Source organism: Setaria italica, chromosome I, assembly GCF_000263155.2.
Source record: "Setaria italica strain Yugu1 chromosome I, Setaria_italica_v2.0, whole genome shotgun sequence".
Taxonomy (NCBI): domain Eukaryota; kingdom Viridiplantae; phylum Streptophyta; class Magnoliopsida; order Poales; family Poaceae; genus Setaria; species Setaria italica.
In genome coordinates this window covers 6,239,764-6,247,250 of record NC_028450.1, presented here as the reverse complement: position 1 = coordinate 6,247,250, position 7,487 = coordinate 6,239,764, and positions in this window count along the sequence as shown.

Sequence of the window (7,487 nt, the reverse complement as noted above, 5' to 3'; positions counted from 1 at the left end):
TGCACCGGTTGTGTTGATTCACTTGGTAGTGTTTTGGTGTTTAGTTATTCTTCATCTGGGATGCTAATGTTAATGTGACTGGAAAGGAATCTGTAAGGTTGAAGAGATGGAATCAAGGAGGAATCCTAAACTTTGTACGGTATTGATCGGCAAAATAGGATACATCTTGTCAACAACATGCATGCCAAACGCAGTATACACTTGTGTCGTATTTCTTTCAAAAAAAACCCGTCATGTGTCGTATAGTCGTATGCGCCGGCGGCGCATTATGCGACGGCGTTTCTTGGCCGCCATGCACATTGGATTCCAACATATGATTGAAGTTTCAACCCAGTTACCCGCTGAACCGATGAAGTTGCATCGTATGGCCGGTTTTGTCCGACTCCTGTCCGACCACAGTACCGTCACCAAGGCAGAGGTCCCACAAGAAAGACAAACTCAAGACGAACAGGACTCTGGACAAGGGCGGAGCTGAGGTGGGGTTGGAATGCATAGACTAATTTTTAGTTCGGGTCACATAGGATATTTGATACCAATTAGAATGACTAAACATGAACTAACTATAAAACTAATTGCATAAGTCGTGGCTAATTCGCGAGATGAATCTATTAAGCCTAATTAATCCATGATTAGCACATATTTACTATAGCATCACATGGTCAAATCATGAACTAATTAGACTTAATAGATTCGTCTTGCGAATTAGCCTTCATTTATGCAATTAATTTTATAATTAATCTATATTTAATGCTACTAATTAGTATCTAAACATTCGATGTGACATAGACTAAATTTTAGTACCATGAACCAAAACTCAGCCGGACGTGCAGAAGTTTCGTGCATGGTCATCGACTCATCGTACCGTACTACCGTCGGTACAAGACTAGTCCCATTGCAAGATTTCATAGGCTGTCCTCAGCATTTATTAGTTACATGAGGTTGTGACCAAGTGTTCCATGTGATTATGTAGCCACTTGTATTTGTTACTTGAAATATGATACACACGAACGATCTAGCAACATAGTGAAATTTAAATATCAACCAAAAGTATTTAAAATTAACTTATATCATACAAGATAAATTGGATCACATATATTAAATAAATTACATATATTGTAACCCAAACTCAAGGTATGTTTGGACGGGACCTTGACCTTTGCCCAAATATGCTCAATCAAATCTTTCTTAAGTTGTTTATGGGTTGAGGTATCTCGAATATCAGCCTCTAGTATTCTTTCAAACGAGACGTAATCTTTAGGGGAGAATGTTGGTGCTTCAACAGTCGTTGTACTTGGAGCTTCATTCAAATCAAGATTCTCTTCAATATTGTCTTCTATTTTTTTCATCTTCGACTATCATATTGTGAAGTATGATGCACGTTCGGATAACTTTCTCAAGTTCTCCTTGATCATATAGACGAGCTGGTCGCTTCAAAACGCAAAATCGATGTCGCAAGACACCGAAAGCTCGTTCAATATCCTTTCTCTTGGATTCTTGTTCCTGTGCAAATAACTTGTCCTTCTCGGTGATGGGCAAGGATATTGATTTCACAAACACAGCCCATTCAGGGTATATTCCATCAGCAAGATAATAACTGGTGTTGTACAGATTTCCGTTGACCATGTAGTGCACCCAAGGAGCATGCCCCTTTAGCTTTTCAATAAATAGAGTCGACTGGTTAAGAACATTGATATCATTATTTGAACCAGCAACTCCAAAGAACGCATGCCAAATCCAAAGATCATGAGAAGCTACAGCCTCAAGTATTATGGTTGGAACTTTTTGATCGCCCCGAGTGAATTGGCCCTTCCATGCATTGGGACATCTTTCCCAATGCCAATGCATACAGTCAATACTTCCAAACATGCCAGGAAAACCTCGACTCTCACCAATTTTAAGCAAACGCTCAGCATCTTCCACAGTAGGGCACCTCAAATAGTGTCCACCAAAAATTCGATAACACCTTGGAGAAACATCTTCATCACCTTTAATGCAGTACTTTCTCCAATTTTTAAATATTCATCTAGATGATCTGCAGCACTACCATTAGCTAATTGACGAATTGCCGTTGTGCATTTCTGCAGTGGTGTTAGGCCTTGACGATTAAGAGCATCCACCTTTATAGTGAAATAATCGGACCACTTGCCTAACTCATCAATGATACGTAGAAAGAGTGGCCTGGACATACGGAATCTCCGTCAAAAAACATTTGCTGGGTACAGAGTTTTGCTAGGTACATAGGGTTATCTGAGAAATAATCATCAACCAAATGCTGATGGTACTGCTCCCTTAGCCTTCTGATGTACTTCCTCGGACCACTTCGAGGATCATATGCGGCTTCTTGGAGATCTTCTAAACTTGACTTAAGAATTTGAGTTGCCTCATCGATTACATCATTAATAATTTCCTCCTCGGTGAGGAAGTCATCCCAATCATCAGAGAGGTTGCTTGTTGAGTTAGGAGAGTGGTCGGCAGAGAAAGAATCATCCTGTTGCTCCATATATAAAGTGGCACAAATGTACTATGTTGGTGTACCATCAGGCTGCATATATAGGTAGCAGCTCTGCTGTCGTTTCATACCTATTAGTTCAGTTCAGCATTCACACAATCAGTTCAACCATCAGTTCAGCATTCACACTATCAGTTCAGCATTCACACTAGCATACACACATACAACCATCAGTTCAGCATTCACAGAAATCATGCATTCACACTATAAACAGCACTCATTCACATTGAATAAAAACAACATTGGTACTGATATTCAGAAACCACCAAAGTTTAAAAACAACATTGGTCACAGATTAAAGACTCCCATGGTTGCTGCAGAAATCACCACAGTAACAGATTGCTCAATAACAAAATAAAAAACAGGGATACACAAGTATTCATCACAACAACAGCATTGGTCACATATTGATCAAGAACAAAAACACTTCACACTTCATCGTTGTTACTAAAAAGTTTCTTCTCCATCATCGCCAGTGTCTTCTCTCTTCTAGCCTTTAATTCTTTTGTCTTCTGACTAGTGTCTTGGTAAAGCAATGAATCATAGACTTGAAGCATTTTTGCTTCCTTTTCCTCCTGTGCTGCCTTCAGTCTCATCCTTGAGATTTCAAGATGTGCCTCTGTTGTCTTCGCACGCGCCTGCTTACGCTCTTAAGTAACCGCAACTATCTTGTCTATATTACCTCCTAAGATTGCAAACCCTTCAATCACCTCTTCCGTCTTGCACTTGCTATTGCATCTTCCGCTTGCCTTGGCTGCATCTCTCCCAATTGGATGCTCGGTCTGTATGTCATCATCAACATCAATGGGAATTTGTGATTGATTCTTTTCTTTCTCTAATTGGGCAACATGTGCACACCATTTAGGTTGATTCTTGAGAGTCCTCCACCAATGGATCAAAGTGAAAGGCTTCTTGTATCGTTCTTTATAGAGTGCAAGTGCCTCATCCATCATGTGATCATCAGATGCCCCACTTTTGTTCACTCTATTGACCTTAGTCCAACATCCATTGAAGTCGGCGATAACTGTCTTCAAGCGTGACCAATGAATCTTCAGTTGATTTGTGTCCCTTTCACGACCTGGTGCTGCGTTCTTGTTGAACTCTTCAGCGATATCCTTCCAAAAACTATCGTATTTCTTGTCATTCGTTCTTATTGGGTCATTAGAATTGTTCAGCCACGCACTCACCTACAACAAGAAATTAGAACTACTTATGACAAGGAACTTCTCTTTGCTGTCCTACTCGCCTACAACAAGAAATTAGAACAGCAAGAATGAGACTATTACCAATCGAACTTCCTCTTCATGAGACCAATGCCTTCTCTTTGCTGTCCTACTTGTCTCGACACCGTTGTCGCCGTCAATGTCAATGGAGACTTGAGGTGTGGATTGTTCTTGTGCCGATGGTGGCGGTAATGGAGAAATTGGTACAAAGTTATTAGTAAGCCCAACGAAATGGAAATTTTGTTCCGGTGCAGCAAATGGTGGTTGTTGTAACATATTACCATAACTTGCCCTGAAATATAATACATGAAGGATCAGAACAACTGCAAAACATAGCGGTAAAGACATGGTTTGACAGAGACTGTGACAATGGCTACTATAGTATGTAAGTGCACAAACACAGGGAACATAGACATGCTTCTTTAGTTTTCAGATAATCTGTATATAATAACTGAGAGGCATTTAGACCTTGCAATGTTCTGCATGTCAGCTTAGTTGATGATAATGGGACATGTGCAGAAAAATAATCAAGAGTTCAAGACCTTATAAAAACACATGTAAAAACATGAATAAACAAAGAAAATAGATCTCTTTGCCTCTCAGTGAGTCATAATACTTTCACAAGCAGTGTATTTTGTATAAGGGGTAATTTAGTTCTTCCTTTCAGGTCATCAAGACAAGGTGAAACAAAGTCGACAAAACCATTGAGCCTTCAAGTGATTCACCCAGGCTCAACAACACGAACAGTGGAACAAATATGGCACGAACAGTGCAACAAGTATTAACACAGAGCACTTGTTAGCCAGGCTGCAAGCTTCTTTGATAAATTAACCCATCTCCTAATGCAACTAATTACATGTTCAATTGGTCACCGATGATCATAAAAACATTGTTCACAAACAGTCATATTTATCTTACCAGGGATTTGTGCATTGGTTAGATTGTGGTGAATGAATGCCACCAGCTACGGCCTGCCATCCTGGAGGAATCGTCTGCGGCGGCTGCCCAGCAGCAGGCAGCGGTGGCAACCCAGAACGAATCGGCGGCGGAGGCAGTGTCGGTTGCCCAGCAGGAGACGGCGGCAACAGTTGCCCAGCATGAACCTATGACCGTGGAGCTGGTGATGGCGGGGGCGGCGCCTTCCGTTTCCTCTTCTCCCGAGTCACCATCATTGGTGGCGGTGGATCCGTCAGAGCTGGGCACGGAAGCTAGACGGGAGAGGGCGGGAGTTGGCGCGGGAACTGGGCGGGGGAGGGCGGGACCTAGGCGCGGGAACTAGGCGGGGAAGGGCGGGAGCTAGGCGCGGGAGGGCGGGATCTGGCCGGCCGAGGAATTTCTTCTGCCGTCGCACCGGATCCGCGTGATGAAACGAAGCTGCCCCAGTGCGGTGTCGTGTGCGTACCGAGGGACTCGGGTGCCTGGGTAACGATGCGTACCTCGTTTCATCTAGATGAAACTGGTACTATCTCTCTCCTCTTCAATTTCTTGCCACATCATTATAAAAGCTGATGTGGCAGGCAATTAATGTGCATGAAACTCTGCACTGGGACTAGCCTAATGAAGATGAATACCGTGGTTGCTTTTGACACCGTGTCGTGATTATTGACATCCAAACACCGAACATTACAGTGATCAATCACTTAATGATCCTAGGGCACTGTGTTTCTCCCCTAGCAGCCTAGCTATCTCTTGGACGTTGTGACGAATAGACCGCAGACTGAACAGTCAAGCATGCGGCTGCAGAAGTGCAGAGAATCCTACGCAGGAGGCACCGTGGCAGGCTGAATCTTTATACTATGCAAGTCGTCTGCCAAGACCTCGAGAAAGTTCCGAGTAATTTTTGCGTACTCTCTCCCTCCTACCGATTTTACAACATATTAGTAGCCCTGAGTTAATGGTATAAGAAGAAACTTATTTTAGTAATAATTCACCAATCAACTACTCTTATATTGTCAATTATAGAAAGAATTAAATGGCATTCATCCAAATATGACTATAATACCTTATATTTGAGAATAAAATTTGAACACTTGAATACCACGTATTTACAGGATGGAAGCCAATAGTCACCAATATATTTCCTTTTAAACCAGTCTGCCCGCCCTGCAGTATATATTGCCGCCAATCTCGTAGTTTTAAAAATCATGATATTGCTATCCTTTTAGAGTTTTAGAAACTCCATGTATACTTCTTTTTCTTAGAAACGGTGGTATTTGTATATGTTTCTTTTAACTTCTAATAAAACTACGATTTTATTGCTATCATGGTTTGTCAAAACTACAGCATCTCTTAAAAAAAAAGGCGCATACTCCTATAGAATCATAAAGAACAACCAATAACTTAGATGGTTAGTGGAAGATCAAACCTTAAGTTTGATGTGATTATTTCTCTCTGTTCTAGACGACATGTCTTTTGACAATGAGAGCTTAGCTGCGGGCCTGCGGCAACTTCATGTTCAATCTCAAGATCCAGTCTTCTGATTACCGACGATCTTGGAGCTGCCCGGCGTACCCCAAAACATATATACACTGAAGCACTACGTACGCACCACTATTGCTACTGCTACTCCTTAAAAGTTTTAAACCGATACGCACGCAAGAGCTCCACTTGTTACGTCGCTCGCGCATTTATATATCCCACCTCGGAAGTTCGCAGAAGCTTCGCCGTCCATGGCATTTGTGCAGCAGATCAGGATATGCCGACAGAATAAAGGCGCTTGACTTCGATCGTTGACGAGAGCTAGCGCATCCTCGCCTTCCTAGGCCATGTTTAGTTACTCCCAACTCCCAACTTTGACACTATGCAAAAAGAAGATTCCCCATCACATCAAACTTGCGGTACATGCATGGAGTACTAAATGTAGATGAAATTAAAAACTAATTGCACAGTTTTGTTGTACTTTGCGAGACGAATCTTTTGAGCCTAATTAGTCAATATTTGGACAATAATTCACAAATACAAACGAAACGCTACAGTGTGCTACAGTGCTGTAACAGTAATTTAGCACCCCCAAATTCGCCAAACTAAACACGGCCCTAGCTACCTGATGCCTGGTACAGTCTCTGCTTGTACTGTAGCTTGCAGGAAGGAAGCACTGCATTGCGGTGCACCAGCCTGCAGGTAGAGTCTCGCACTCCAATCTAGTTTTGTTTTGTGCTTTTTAAGCCTGTTCGCTTCAGCTTATCAGTCGGCTTATCAGCCATCAAACAGTATTTTTCTCTCATAACAAATCAGCCGCTTCAGGTTTTCAGCCGGCTTATAAGTTCAGCTTTTGGCGACGAGTGCAACCGGTAAGTTTTTAAAGTTTATCCTTCGCAACTACTCCTACTCATGAACTGGGCTGCCCAGTGGTGGTAGTATAGATTCGGGGGCAGATATATAAGACCTGGTTTGGTTCCTCTTGCTTATTTTTAGCACACGTCACATCGAATGTTTAGATACTAATTAGGAGTATTAAACGTAGACTATTTACAAAACCTATTACATAAGTGGAGGCTAAACGGCGAGACGAATCTATTAAGCCTAATTAGTTCATGATTTGACAATGTGTTGCTACAATAAACATGTGCTAATGGTGGATTAATTAGGCATAGTTCACAGCAGACTAATTCAATCATCACACATTAACCCATGTTCAAGTCAACCACACCATGTGACCACGAACGTACAGAGCTTCAATCACGGCTGGTGCTCTCCCCCGCTGAGGAGAACATAAGTGAGGACTGTCTTGGACTGCAGCGAGGCCTTGAGAATCG